Raw genomic sequence first — 14,701 nt, forward strand, 5'->3', positions numbered from 1 at the left:
TTACAGGGGTATTTGCTGAAACTAACAAATGAGTTATAGAGATATGGTCACATCTCTATTAGCAGAAGTATGAAAATGGCATTAAGAATAGAAATTACATGAATTTTGTAACGGGTCTGGGAGGCGGAACCTCTGAGCTACTATACAAGGGGGCGGTCCTTGTAAGGGAGCGGGTGGCGACCAGGGAAGACGGGTTGGAAGTCTCAGCAGGTGAACGGGACAGTCTCTGAGTGAACGGGACAGTCTCTGTGTGAACGGGCTGGAGGTCACGGCAAGTGACCGGGGCAGTCTCTAGGTATAGGGTTGGTACGACCTGTGGCGGCTGAAGATAGACGTGAGCTCCCAGGTGAGCAGGCGAGAGTCTCTGGATGAACGGGTGGTCACAGCATGTGACGGCGGAGCCTCCAGGAAGACCAGCGGACAGGCGACAGATGAGCGCTCCCAGGTGAGCGGGCAGAAGTCTCTGGACAGGCGGGTGGTCACAGCACGTGACGGCAGAGCCTCCGGGTAGGCAAGCAGACTGGTAGCAGATGAGCGCTCCCAGGTGAGCGGGCAGGAGTCACTGGACAGGCAGGTGGTCACAGCACGTGACGGCGGAGCCTCCAGGTAGGCTAGCAGGCAGGTAGCAGATGAGCGCTCCCAGGTGAGCGGGCAAGCTGGTCCATAGACAGACTGACAGGAGTTGGAAGGCAGACCGTCGGACCACAGGCAAGCAGGCAGGTAGCTGATGTGCGCTCCCAGGTGAGCGGGCAGGCTGGTCCTTAGACAGACTGACAGGATTAGTAAGGCAGACCGTCGGACCTCAGACTAGCAGGCAGGTAGCAAGTAAACAGGCAGGAATCTGGCAGGTAACTGGCAGGTAACTGGCAACGGGACCTGAGGGCTGAAGCACAGGTGAGACACAGGTGCAAACAACATTGCTCGGGCACCTCCATTTTGGAGGAGGTGCCTTATATATGGTAAAGTCCTCCGGCCATTGGCCGGGGACTCCTTAGGACGGCGCGCGCGGCCCCTTTAAGAGGGAGGGAGGGCGCGCGCGCGCGCCCTAAGCACAGTGGCCGGGAAGGAGCGCGCGCTGCCAGCAGAGCGGGAGAGGGACGCCGGGCACGGAGCAGAGCGGTGAGGGGAACAGCGTCCCTGCCTAGCAGAGGGCAGGGACGCCGGCACTACAGTACCCCCCCCTTTAGGCCCCCCCTTTTTTAGGCCAGATAGAAATTTAGCTAGGATGAGAGGGGCATGGATGTTCTCCCGGGGCTCCCACGTTCTCTCCTCAGGACCAAACCCCTTCCAATCTACCAGAAAAAAGGTCTTTCCTCTTACCCTTTTGGTGGCAAGAATGTTCTCTACCTCAAACTCGTCCTCAGCAGAAACCGGAGCAGGAGGCGTACCTGTAGACTTGGAAAAAGAGTTAAGCACCACGGGTTTGAGGAGAGATACATGGAAGGAGTTAGGGATCCGTAAGTTGGCCGGGAGTTTCAATTTATAGGCCACCGGGTTGATCTGACTGATGACCTCCAGAGGACCGATGAACCGAGGACCTAACTTGTAAGAAGGTATCTTAAGTCGAACATATTTAGATGAGAGCCAGACTTTATCTCCTGGACGAAATTGTGGAGGATCCAGGCGTTTTTTGTCAGCGTGTCTTTTCATACGCTCGGATGACAGAAGGAGTGCGGACCGGGTACTCTCCCATATGGAGGAAAATTTGCTAACGAGAGATTCCGCAGCCGGGTTGTCCACAGAGGTGGAGACAGGAAAAGGAATCCGAGGATGCTGACCAAAGACTACAAAAAACGGGGATTTGGAGGAGGATTCGCTCTCGTGATTATTATAAGAGAACTCGGCCCATGGTAGGAGATCCACCCAGTCAGAATGGTGGGCATCAACAAAGTGCCGGAGGTAACTGGTCAGGTTCTGATTGATCCGCTCCACTTGACCATTGGACTGTGGGTGGTAAGCGGAAGAGAAGTCCAGGGTGACGTCTAGTAGTTTACAAGTGGCTCTCCAGAAACGTGAGGTGAACTGTACCCCACGATCCGACACGATGTGGAGGGGCAGGCCATGAAGTCGGAAGATGTGGAGGATAAAGTCTTTAGCCAGCTCGGGTGCAGACGGAAGGCCTGGCAGGGGAATAAAGTGAGCCATCTTGGAAAAGCGGTCAGCGACCACCCAAATGACCGTACAACCGGCAGAAACGGGGAGATCAGTAATAAAGTCCATTGCTATATGCTGCCAGGGGGCAGCAGGTACAGGAAGCGGAAGGAGGCGTCCGGCTGGCAGATGTCTCGGGACTTTGTTGCGGGCGCAGGACACACAGGCAGAAACAAAGTCTATTGTGTCCTTGTGCAGGGTAGGCCACCAATAGTGCCGGGCAATAAGCTGGAGGGTCTTTTTCTGACCGGCGTGGCCAGCTAGTTTAGACGAATGGCCCCAGTGTAGGATCTTCTCCCGATCAGGTACTGAAACAAACGTCTTACCGGGAGGGAGACGATTTAGACTCACGGGAGCCACCTGCATTACTCTGGCGGGATCGATGATATGTTTAGGTTCTTCCTCGAGATCGGACACCAGAAAGGATCGGGACAAGGCGTCTGCTTTGACGTTTTTGTCAGCCGGGCGAAAATGAAGAACAAAATCAAAGCGAGCAAAAAACAAGGACCACTGGGCTTGGCGCGGGTTAAGTCTCTGGGCATGCTGGAGGTAAGCCAAGTTCTTGTGGTCAGTGTAAATTATTACCGGATGAAGAGCCCCCTCGAGTAGGTAACGCCACTCCTCCAACGCCAGCTTGATGGCCAATAACTCTCGGTCTCCTATGGAATAGTTGCGCTCAGAAGAGGAGAAGAGTTTGGAGAAGAAGCCACAAGTTACCATTCTCCCGGAAGATGATTTTTGAGTAAGTACCGCTCCGGCTCCAGAGGAGGAGGCGTCAACTTCCAGGAAGAACTGCTTGTTGCCGTCCGGGCGATGCAGCACCGGGGCGGAAGAGAAGGCCTGTTTTAGGGAAAGAAAGGCCTCCTCTGCTTCGGGCGGCCACTCTTTGGGATTAGTACCCTTACGGGTGAGCGCGGAAATTGGGGCAGTCCGGGAAGAGAAGTGCGGGATGAAGAGGCGGTAATAGTTGGCGAAGCCCAGGAACCGTTGAATAGCCTTCAACCCCTCTGGTCGGGGCCATTTCTCGATGGCAGACAGTTTCTCAGGATCCATTTGTAGGCCGGTCTGAGAGATAATGTAGCCCAGAAACGGAAGCGAGGTCTGCTCAAAGAGGCACTTCTCATATTTAGCGTAGAGATGGTTCTGCCTGAGCCTGAGCAGGACCTGACGAACATCCCTCCGGTGAGTTTGGAGATCCGGAGAGAAGACCAAGATGTCGTCCAGGTACACCACTACGCAGGAGTAGAGAAGGTCCCGGAAAATGTCATTGACCAACTCTTGAAAGACGGCAGGAGCGTTACAGAGGCCAAAGGGCATTACCAGATATTCATAGTGGCCGTCCCGGGTGTTGAATGCCGTCTTCCATTCATCCCCCTGACGGATACGAACCAGGTTGTACGCCCCACGGAGGTCCAGTTTGGTGAAGATTCTAGCCCCCCTCAGACGATCAAATAACTCCGGAATGAGCGGAAGGGGGTACTTATTCTTCACCGTGATCTGGTTAAGGCCTCTATAGTCTATACAGGAACGGAGAGAGCCGTCCTTCTTTTTGACGAAAAAGAAGCCTGCTCCCGCCGGGGAGGTAGATTTCCGGATGAATCCCCTGGCCAGATTCTCCTCAATATATTCGGACATCGACCGGGTCTCAGCAGCAGATAATGGATAAATACGCCCACGGGGAGGAGAAGTACCAGGTAACAGGTCGATAGGGCAGTCGTATGGTCTATGAGGGGGTAATGTCTCTGCCTCCTTTTTATTAAAGACATCAGCATAAGACCAATAAGGAATCGGAAGTCCAGGTAGATTAGCTGGGGAAGGAGAAGGACGGACGGGATGAACGGGAACCAGACAGGTCTTATGGCAGCCCTGTCCCCAGCGAAGGACTTCTCCAGTCTGCCAGTCAAGAACGGGTGCATGTTTCTGGAGCCAAGGTAGGCCTAGCAAGAGGGCGTGAGAGAGTCCAGGCAGAACATGGAAGAAGATACTTTCAGAATGCAGCATTCCCACCTGCAGAGTAATGGATTCGGTGATGAGTTGGATGGGGTGTGGTAAGAGCCCCCCATCCACGGCAGCAACAGACAAGGGTACAGCCAGAGGTTTGGTGGGGATGCGGTATTTCTCTACCAGGGACTGTGAAATAAGATTCCCGGCTGCTCCAGAGTCCAGTTGGGCTAGTTCGAAATAACGGTTCTCCCCGTAGACGATTGAAACTGACAACAGCAGGGATGGAGAGGATTTATTCTTGTCTAGGTGGACCTCTCTGAGCGAACCTAGACACAGGCGTTTCCCGACCTCTCCGGGCAGGCACGGATCCGGTGCTCCTTACTGCCACAGTAGAAGCAGGTCCCCTCGGCACGGCGTAAGTCCTGACGGGTCTTGACCATCTTGGTCTGGTCGACCTGCATAGGCTCAGGAGGGTGTACCTGGTTAGAGACAGAAGGAGTGACGGGTTTCTGAAAAGTAGGAGCTAGACGTGGTAACCTCCTCTCACGGGTGACCTCTCTGGCACGCTCCTGGAACCGTAGGTCAATCCGGGTGGCAAGTGTTATTAAGTCATCGAGAGTGGTAGGAATGTCCCGACCGGCAAGTTCATCTTTAATACGGCCGGACAGACCCTCCCAGAAGACGGAAACCAGAGCGTCGTTATCCCAGGCCAGCTCCGAGGCAAGGGTACGGAACCGTATGGCATATTGGCCCACGGTGAGACTCTCCTGACGGAGGCGTAGCAACGATGATGCGGATGAGGTCTTCCGTCCGGGTTCGTCGAAGACTTTCCGGAAAGCCGAGAGAAAGGCAGGCAAGTCGGACACCAGGGGGTCTCCTCTCTCCCATTGAGGATTTAGCCAGGCCAGGGCCTCCCCGGTGAGATGGGACATGATGAAGGCAATTTTAGCCCGGTCGGAGTTAAACTGGAGGGACAATAGTTCAAAGTGCAGGGTGCACTGGTTTATGAAGCCCCTAGCTTGAGCGGGGTCGCCTCCGAAGAGTGGAGGTGTAGAAAGCCGGGGTCCGGGGCAGGATGCCATGGTATTGGTGGGCAGCGGCGCTGCCGGGCTGCGAGTCATGACACTAGCGGTGGTTGCTGGTGGAGCAGTCAGAGTGTCCAGGAAAGAGTTGACATTCCGCAGATGACTCAGGATGGACTCCTGTTGGGACCTCTGACGGGACAGTTCATGACGTAGGTCCGAAAGCGAGAGAGCTTGGGTGCCACCGGGTTCCATGGCCCGAGCAAACTGTAACGGGTCTGGGAGGCGGAACCTCTGAGCTACTATACAAGGGGGCGGTCCTTGTAAGGGAGCGGGTGGCGACCAGGGAAGACGGGCTGGAAGTCTCAGCAGGTGAACGGGACAGTCTCTGAGTGAACGGGACAGTCTCTGAGTGAACGGGCTGGAGGTCACGGCAAGTGACCGGGCAGTCTCTAGGTATAGGGTTGGTACGACCTGTGGCGGCTGAAGATAGACGTGAGCTCCCAGGTGAGCAGGCGAGAGTCTCTGGATGAACGGGTGGTCACAGCATGTGACGGCGGAGCCTCCAGGAAGACCAGCGGACAGGCGACAGATGAGCGCTCCCAGGTGAGCGGGCAGAAGTCTCTGGACAGGCGGGTGGTCACAGCACGTGACGGCAGAGCCTCCGGGTAGGCAAGCAGACTGGTAGCAGATGAGCGCTCCCAGGTGAGCGGGCAGGAGTCACTGGACAGGCAGGTGGTCACAGCACGTGACGGCGGAGCCTCCAGGTAGGCTAGCAGGCAGGTAGCAGATGAGCGCTCCCAGGTGAGCGGGCAAGCTGGTCCATAGACAGACTGACAGGAGTTGGAAGGCAGACCGTCGGACCACAGGCAAGCAGGCAGGTAGCTGATGTGTGCTCCCACGTGAGCGGGCAGGCTGGTCCTTAGACAGACTGACAGGATTAGTAAGGCAGACCATCGGACCTCAGACTAGCAGGCAGGTAGCAAGTAAACAGGCAGGAATCTGGCAGGTAACTGGCAGGTAACTGGCAACGGGACCTGAGGGCTGAAGCACAGGTGAGACACAGGTGCAAACAACATTGCTCGGGCACCTCCATTTTGGAGGAGGTGCCTTATATATGGTAAAGTCCTCCGGCCATTGGCCGGGGACTCCTTAGGACGGCGCGCGGGGCCCCTTTAAGAGGGAGGGAGGGCACGCGCGCGCGCCCTAAGCACAGTGGCCGGGAAGGAGCGCGCGCTGCCAGCAGAGCGGGAGAGGGACGCCGGGCACGGAGCAGAGCGGTGAGGGGAACAGCGTCCCTGCCTAGCAGAGGGCAGGGACGCCGGCACTACAAATTTTAAATGCTGAGCAAATTCATATATAACTTTAATGGAAAATATTAATTTAGTTTGGATCTTATTCATATACAAGGATTGTTTGAAAAATTCGAAGAAACTGCATTCAGTAAATTGCAGCAGATGTGCATTTTTTCAACTTCCCCACCCTTTCTTGCTTCCCGTGGTGCACCTCTCCTAACTGGACCACCCCTACCTGCCATATTGCTGCTTTAACAATCTCCTCCTGTTATGGGATCACCATGTAATATGGATTCTCTAAGCCATAGGTCAGGGTGAGCAACAGAGAGCAAATATACTGACACAGCAGTCAAAAAATTCCAGATGGCAAGTTGATCAGCAAGGGCAAGGGTAGTGGAGCAGGAAACACCAGAAGACACAAAATCGGAAAGCAGTGTCAGTGGAAGGTTAGCAGCTCTTAACATGACTTCCATAGGCAAGGTTTACTCTACATACCTCATCTAGCAGGTTCCAGGTGATGCCCAGGCTTTCATCCTTTAACTCTTGTACAGAGATTTGTCCCTGGGTTTGGTCCATGAAGTAACTGATGGCTGATCAGAAAGAGTGATCAGAAACATGTGTCAATACCAGGAAGTCAGGGGCAGAAATAGAATCGTCAGGAAGGAGGATAGTCAACACAGGGACCAAGGTCAGAAACAAGAATCAAAAAACTGAACAAGAGCTGAATAACATTAATAACTGAGAAAGTATAAACTATGACTGTCAAGTAGGGTGTGATGCTGTCCCATTGGTCCCAGCTGTGAGCTGATTTCTCCTATGGACAGAATACATCCATACTGCCAGGCTACGCTACAGGTCCCATAGTATCTTTGGCAGGACAATCCTGTGCTGCCCAGATCTACTGGCCATGACGTCTCATCCTTTACAAGCTCAGTCTACATAATAAATAAAGTGGTGCCTGATGACAGAAGCAGACATCACAGGAGCAGGTCCAGGTGGAGATCTGACAGAGGAGTGTGGGTATACATAGAAACTGTAGATGTATAGTCAGTCCAGGTCTTGCAGCAAGTAAATGATTAATAGCAAATTTGTATGCTATCAGGAAGAAAATGGCAAGTGACTTAGGCATGTATATAGGCAATAAGCAAACAAATTCTTAAAAACAACACAAAAAAGTTGCACACCGTTGCAGCAACATTGTAGTGTAAACATCACGAGTATTAGCAGAGAAAACTTTATTATGTTAACAGCAGACAAATGGTTAATCGCAGCTCAGCAAAGATGAACAAACAACAGAATGCTGCAGCAGTGTTGTTGTCACAGGTGTGTTAGAGGTGACAGACAGTCGCCCTGTAGTTGGCTGCAAGAGATATCTACGTCTGGCATTACAGACATCTTAGAGGCTGTCTCTAGGACCCAGCGGCTATCACCCTCTGGCTAATTAACTCCCTGGCCTGGGTTTATAAATACCTGGTGTGTTCCAGAGGGAGGTGCCGGCGATATTCATTATTCCTTGTGAAGACGTAGCAAAAGCAGAACCTTTTCCTCTCTGGAGCATGAGGACGTGTTTGTGCATTTGTCTGGAGTCATCTAAAGCTAAGCACTTTTCCCCTGTTTGTCCTTCCTTGTTGTCTATAGTGTTTAGTGGAGATCGACTAGTGCTCATCTCCTCCCTTCCCTAGCTTGAGCCAAATGCCAGGGAAAGACAGGGCGAGGTACGCATGTGGCAATTGGTTAAGAGCCAATACAGGGACGTTAGGGGAGACAGGGTGATGCTAGATGAACCTAGGAGGTCTCCACTTTCCCCCTTTCCCTAGAGTCTGGGCTCCCTTTTCCTCTTCCCTTTGTGTTCCACTAAGCTTTTCCCACACCTTTCGTGACAGTTGTAGTATGAACAGCAGCAGTATTGGCAGAAAAGAGCTCACAGACCACTGTATCCACGATGGGTAACCACAGGTCTGATTCAAAAGATAAATACAAACAGATGATAAGCAAGCATGAGTTTAAGAGATTATTAGCCAGCTGAGAGAAATGTGTGGTAAGGCAAAATGAATGTAAAGCATACTAAATACTATGACAGCACAAAGTTGTCTTATTGGGCCTTAAAAGGCTTTGTGTAACGAGATCAGATAGAGCTACTGGGTCACTACAGTAATCCGGCTCAAAGGAAACTGAACCTAGGGGAAGCAACTAAGAGATGGCGTCTGATCAAGCAAAGGTAACATCTTGCCTTGTTTCAGTACATGCTTACAATGACCACATTGTGCTAAAGGAAAGCATTATTACTTTCTTTCATGGGAAAATTACTTTTACCTATGTACACTCCTGTTTCTGGAAACAAAAAGAAGATAAAATTAAGTTACTTATTTCCTCATTTTAGGATGGACAACAAAAACAACATGTTGCAACGATATTTTGCAAATGATCTTGGTCAGTTTAGTTAACTAGTGATGGGCGAACCTGAACAGTAAAGTTCAGGGTCCATACCGAACATCTAGTGTCCGTGCATGTAACCCGAACATGGACTTCTCCAGGAAGTCCAGGAATTCTGTGTTACTGTTCAGGTTTGGCTGCCTGAACATGGGCTGTTTCCCGTGCTGTCATCTCCGTGACAGCATAAGAAACACCAATAGCTCTGCTCAGCATTAAGATCATTACCACTGGTCACAGGCGCCAGCTGATAATAGTAGTACTGCTGATAGCAGCGAGAGCAAGTGAGACTGATGAGAGTATTCATCAGCCGATAAGCTATAAATAAATAATAAAAAGAAAGATGTGGGCTCTCTGTTTTTTCTAATTATTTAAATAAATAATTTAAAAAATGGCATGTGGTCCCCTTCATTTTTGACAACCAGCCAAGCTAAGGCAGACAGCTAGGGGCTGGTATTCTCAGACTGGGATGTAACAATGAATATTGGCCCTCCCCAGCCTAAAATTAGCAGCCCAAAGCTGCCCCAGAAAATGCGCATTTATTAGATGCACCAATTTTGGTGCTTTGCCCAGCTCTTCCCACTTGCCCTGATGCGGTGGCAGAGTGGGGTAATAGGTTTGCTGTTGATGTCAGCTGTTTTATGGCTGCTGACATCAAGTCCAGGGGTTAGTAATAGAGAGGCATCTATACGATGCCCCTATTATTAACCCCATAGTCAAATTGTAATAAAGACACAGCCAGAATAAAGTCCTTTAATTGACATAAGCCAAAGATTCCTTTATTTTAAATAAAAATAAAAATAGCAGTTATACTCACCTTTCTACCTAATCCATTAAAACCCATGTCCCCTGTAGACAAAAAAAAACATTTTCCTCCCCTGTCCGACGAGAAGATAATCCATTGAAACCCATGTCCCCTGTAAAAGACCAAAAATAATAAAACACCATATTCCTCACCTGTCTGAGGATAATCCATCAATGGGCATGTCCCATGAAGATCTGGATGATTTGGATAGTGGTCACATCAGTGATGTGACCATTATCTTTGCCAGCCGACTCACACTGAGACAGGAACGTGAGAACTGTCCTGCAGTGTGTAGCAGTCCTGTGAGAAAGGTATTGCTGATGAACCTGGAGAAAATTCCCACGCAGCCAGCAGTGCCGTTAGGGAGGTGACCGCAGTTAATCAGCTATGAACTCCGGTGACCTTTCTCACAGCACTGCAACGTTTTTAAATGATCGGCCGAACCAGCCGGACGAGAATATCCACTAGTTATAACCAACATCAGTTAATGACAGTAAACTCATAAAACAATAAACTAAATAATTGAATAGTTAACTTGTAACCTGGGAATGAAAATGGCTTATTGGGCAAAATTTGGCCATTTTCACTTAGGTGTGTACTCACTTTTGTTGCCAGCTGTGTAGACATTAATGGCTGTGTGTTGAGTTATTTAGAGGGCACACCAAATTTACATTGTTATACAAGTTGTACACTTACTATTTTACATTGAATCAAAGTGACATGTTCAGTGTTGTCCCTTGAAAAGATATAATAAAATATATACAAAAATGCGAGGGGTGTACTCACATTTTTGATATACTGTATATATATAGAACATATATATAGAACATTTCAATTTGAACACCATGATGAACATTCAGTAAAGTTATGCAAATCGAGAAAACAGCAGGAGTTGCTAAAATCTGCAAATGATCACATTTTGAAGCACATAGCTCTAATCTGTGGGATATGCGAGGGGCCTAAAAGTCAGATTGAAAGCACATTTTTTGAGCCATATAAAACTTCAAAAATTAGATTAAGTCCTGTGGGATTAGTGTGTGATGTCTTCAGTCCTCCACATACCGCTTATCCTCACTTGTCGCAATCTAGGAGGGACAGAATCCTTGAACTAAGACACATTGGTCTATCTCTCCAGTGGCTAACAACACATAGGCCAAGATGTCAGCAATGTTCAACATTGAGTGTCACAATAGCTTGGGGAACTACATTGAATTGGAATGACAGGAAAAGGTGCACAGAGGTGAGCCTCTTCAAGGACAGATCGGATTGAAAGAATTGCATGTAGTGATCCATTCTATACTGCAAGTGAAATTGGAAGTCACATACCAAGCCTAATGTTTTAAACAATGTTAATGTAACCTATCAGAAAACGTTTGCCTAACATTGGGAAGACAACCAGCTAAATTAATTCCATTGACCAAAGGCTGTCATCATCCAGAGCAAGTGTTAGAACCCTCCTGTTTGTTTTTGTTTCTATCTTGTGTTTTGCGGTCACGTGACCATCTTCCTATATATTCCAGCTCTCCACGGCGTCTTCAAACTCTGTCACGTCTGTCACATGTGCTCAGTGTGAACCTGCTTTCATCTGTGAAGAGAACAGGGCGCCAGTGGTGACTTTGCCAATCCTGGTGTTCTGTGGAAAATGCCAAGCGTCCTGCACGATGTTGGGCTGTGAGCACAACCCCCATCTGTGGACATCGGGCCCTCATACCACCCTCATGGAGTCGGTTTCTAACCGTTTGTGCAGTCACATGCACATTTGTGGCCTGCTGGAGGTCATTTTGCAGGGCTTTTGCAGTGCTCCTCCTGTTCCTCTTTGCACAAAGGCGGAGGTAGCGGTCCTGCTGCTGGGTTGTTGCCCTCCTACGGCCCCCTCCACGTCACCTGGTATACTGGCTTGTCTCCTGGTAGTGCCTCCAGCCTCTGGACCCTACGCTGACCGACACAGCAAACCTTCTTGCCACAGCTCGCATTGATGTGCCATCCTGTATGAGCTGCACTACCTGTGCAACTTCTGTGGGTTGTAGAGTCCGTCTCATGCTACCACGAGTGTGAAAGCACAACCAACATTCAAATGTGACCAAAACATCAGCCACAAAGTATTGGTACTGAGATGTGGTCTGTGGTCCCCACATGCAGGACCACTCCTTTATTGAGGGTGTCTTGATAATTGCCAATAATTTCCATCTATTGTCTATTCCATTTGCACAACAGCATGTGAAATTGATTGTCAATCAGTGTTGCTTCCTAAGTGGACAGTTTGATTTCACAGAAGTTTGATTTACTCGGAGTTATATTCTGCTGTTTAAGCGTTCCCTTTATTTTTTCGAGCAGTGTATATACATATATATATATATATATATATATATATACACATTTGTATATCTACCTATGATTCTGACAGCTGACACCAGCACTCAGTGCCAGGAGCAGTGCCCGCACCACACCCAGCACTTTAACCCGCTAAATACTGTGATATTGATCTCAGTATCTAGAGAGCAGGGAGAGGGAAGAAGCCATCTTTTCCCTCTGACCAGCACCCCTGACATCATCGCAGGGACCTGATCGCTACCATGGTGACCCAATGTCATCATGACGACATCTGAGTCACAAGAGCATGGTGTAGCAAGTTTGTCAGTGCAGCCCTGACAGTTTATAAGGCATAGCAATGCTCCTGCATTGCTATACTTTACAAGTGATCAGACTGCAAAAAGTGAAAGTCCCATAATGGGACAAAGTAAAAACGTGAAAAAAAAAGAAAAGAAAATTGTAAAAATATTTAAAAAAAACAGAAAATAATAATAATGAGAAATATATATATTGCACCTATAAATAAATATTTTCATGAAAAAAAACTAAGAAAAAATAGTACACATATTTGGCATTGCTGCGTCCGGAACCACCTGACCTAAAACTGGCCCACTAGTTATCCCCTTTAGTGAACACCGTAAAGAAATAAATAAATAACGAGGTAAAAAACAATGCTTTATTATCATACCGCCAAACAAAAAGTGGAATAAAATGCGATCAAAAAGACGAATGTAAATATATATGGTGTTTCTGAAAACGTCATCATGTCCTGAAAAAAACATGCTGCCATACAGCTCCATCAGCAGAAAAATGAAAAAAGTTATATCTCTCAGAATAAAGCGATGCAAAAATAATACTTTTTTCTATAAAATAGTTTTTATTGTGTAAGAGCGCCAAAACATAAAAAAATTATATAAATCTGGTATCGATGTAATCATACTGACCCGAAGAATAAAATTGTCTTATCAATTTTACCACACGTGGAATGACATAAAAAATTTCTGAATTGATGGCTTTTCTTAATTCTGCCCCCCAAAAATTGGAATAGAAAGTGATCAAAAAATGTCATGTGCCTGAAAATAGTACCAATAAAAATGTCAACTTGTCCCACAAAAACAAGCCCTCACATGACTCTTTTGGCCAAAATATGGAAAAATTATAGCTCTCAAAATATGGTGATGCAAAAACTAGTTTTTGCAAAAGAAAACATATTTTAGTGTGTGACAGCACAGCAGCCAAACATAAAAACCAGATATAAATCTGGTATCGCTGTAATCGCACCGACCCGAAGAATAAAGTTGACCTAAACTACACATGGAATGGCATAAAAAATAAATAAAACCAAATCTTTATCTGCTGTTGATTTGTTCATTCTGCTTCCCAAAGATCACAGTAAGGGTTAGCTCACATATATCTTGATGTCTGCGCCAAGAACTTACACCGGTGTTTCTGTGTAAATCTCTGAAATATGTGATTCAGATAGAATTCCAGATGAAATATTCCCTATAATGAGGCAGATGGAAGCACTGTGGATGCCGTCTGACCTGTGATCCGGTGGTGTCCGTATTTTTAGGCGTGCATAAAAGTGCCATTAGCTACAGCTTTGTGTACCTCTGAAAAAAAGGACACCGCTGGACAGAGGTCAGACGAAGTCCAGAGTAACACTGCTACCTCATTATGGTGAATGGATCCTTCAGCGGTTTCATCTGGATCATGTCACTCGGAGATTAGGATGGAAAACCCGATATAAGTGCTCAGCATAGAGTGCAGGATAACATGTTATCCCAAATGTTATGTAAAATGTTTAAAAAGCTTCAAATCAATCCATAAAAAAAACAAGTCCCCACTCAAGTTCATCATCTGTTAATGGAAATAAAGGGGGCTTCCACCTTACTGGTAGCATAAAGGCTCTAAAAAAGCGAAACAACTCATTGCTCCCAGAAGAAATTCAGCAAATTCTGCGCACCCAAGTCCAAATGCTGCCCTCCCTTCTGAGCCCCACAGTGTGCCTAAACCCCAGTTAGCATCCAAATGTCATTTCTGTAGCATTTAGAGCCTGCCTAATTTATGGGTGGGTGTCTACAGAAGCATGAGCTGGGCACATTGTACTGGTTACTACAACCCTAACTCTAACCCTAGCCCAACCCTAACGCAACCCTAACCCTAGCCCAACCCTAACCCTAGCCCAACCCTAAGCCTAGCCCAACCTCAACACAACCCTATCCCTAGCCCAACTATAACCCTAGCCTAACCCTAACCTTAGACCAACCTTAACCCTAGCCCAACCCTAAACCTAGCCCTAGCCTAACCCTAACCTTAGCCCAGCCCTACCCCTACCCTAAACCTAGCCCAACCCTAACGCAACCCTAGCCCTAGCCCAACCCTAACACTAGCCCAACCCTAACCATAGCCCAACCCTAACCCTAGCCCAACCTCAACACAACCCTAACCCTTGCCCAACTATAACAATAGCCTAACCCTAACCCTAGCCCAACCCTAACCCTAGCACAACCCTAGCCCTAGCCCAGCCCTTGCCCAACCCTAACCCTAGCTCAACCCTAACTCTAGCACAATCCTAACCCTAACCCTAGCACAAGCCTAACCCTAGAGTTTATTTTTTATGCTGTTCCTCATGCGGTATAAGTGATAAGACGACTTTATTCTTCGGGTTGGTGCGATTACAGCGATACCAGATTCATATCAGATTATTATGATTGACAGCTGTCACACACTAAAAGACGCTT

Source organism: Phyllobates terribilis, unplaced genomic scaffold (genome assembly GCF_046119375.1).
Source record: "Phyllobates terribilis strain yellow unplaced genomic scaffold, ASM4611937v1 Scaffold_2__4_contigs__length_985480577, whole genome shotgun sequence".
In the NCBI taxonomy this organism is placed as follows: domain Eukaryota; kingdom Metazoa; phylum Chordata; class Amphibia; order Anura; family Dendrobatidae; genus Phyllobates; species Phyllobates terribilis.